Source organism: Aplysia californica, unplaced genomic scaffold (assembly GCF_000002075.1).
Source record: "Aplysia californica isolate F4 #8 unplaced genomic scaffold, AplCal3.0 scaffold00139, whole genome shotgun sequence".
NCBI classification, from domain to species: Eukaryota; Metazoa; Mollusca; class Gastropoda; order Aplysiida; family Aplysiidae; genus Aplysia; species Aplysia californica.
Genome location: NW_004797409.1, coordinates 230,383 through 231,387, shown reverse-complemented (window position 1 = coordinate 231,387; position 1,005 = coordinate 230,383). Strand labels below are relative to the sequence as shown.

Below are 1,005 nucleotides of genomic sequence, written 5' to 3'. Positions count from 1 at the left end.
TACATTCAATTTTACGTTGTCATTGTTATGTAATGTGCCCCTGGAAAATTGAGAAGCCGGTTTGGCAGTCACCCTGTTGAAGCATTTTGCAAGGAAATTTTCAGTCCACATGTTTTTCTGTTTGTGATAGATTTATTGTTTTTTGCTTTAGTTGAATATTCTTTCTGTTCCTCCTCAGTCGGAGAGCTCTGGGTCAGACAGTAGCCCCGAGCGGTCCCACAAGAAGAAGAAGGACAAGGCCAGGTAGACTTGACAGACAAAATGATTTGCCAAATTTGTTGATAGAACGCTGTCTTGTATATAATATATCTATTATCTATTTGTGGTGGCCGAATTTTGCTATTCAAATGGCTTTTGAATGACTGCGCTGATCGACTTGCAGTTTTCGCCAAAAAATTCTTAAAAATATTCTCCAGATCATGGCGCCCTTGTTTTTTTTCAGTTTTGATACAGTTTTGCTGCAAAAAGCTAAATTTCCTTATTTCGCCGATTGCTTTTATAGGCCGACTCTGTAATCTCGTCTCTGTAATTTTAGAAAATCAGGAAGTGATATTTCTCGAGGCGCATTTTGTTTTGAGAGTATAGATCTAGACCTTCTAATTTTTTGCATCTCTCAAGATTTATTGCCCCATTCCAGTAGAGTGTAAATATACATGTAGTAGGCCAATGACTTTCAGTTGATGTTAATGCACCGATCATCCCTTTCATCGAAAGGGGGCCCAGCTAGTATATATATATTAGACCTGCATGTTTGCCGACAATCGTCTGAAATCTGACAATGATATCGCAAGGCCCACCTGTGTCAGTCAATGTGCGAATTGCGAGGCCTGGCCAACTGCCAGCGCCCCCATTTTCTCCCGTCGGCTTTGTCGGTAAATACGAATACGAAAAAGAATGACGACCTAAATTATCTACTTTCAGTTTCGTGCTCGAGCGGCCATTTTGAATTTCGTTTGTTAATTGATTGTTCAGATCATGTGGATTCATTCAAGTCCGACTTACTTG

The 1,005-nt window shown here is 40.1% G+C and overlaps 1 protein-coding gene across 1 annotated transcript in view; it reads left to right on the top strand.

Annotated features, from left to right (window-relative positions):
- Positions 1-190: 190 nt before the first annotated feature.
- LOC101847869 (zinc finger CCCH domain-containing protein 13) overlaps positions 191-1,005 on the top strand; it is a gene marked incomplete in the record, with an annotated part of 35,587 nt that continues 34,772 nt past the window's right edge. Inside the window, 1 exon segment of the mRNA XM_013081640.2 lies at positions 191-243.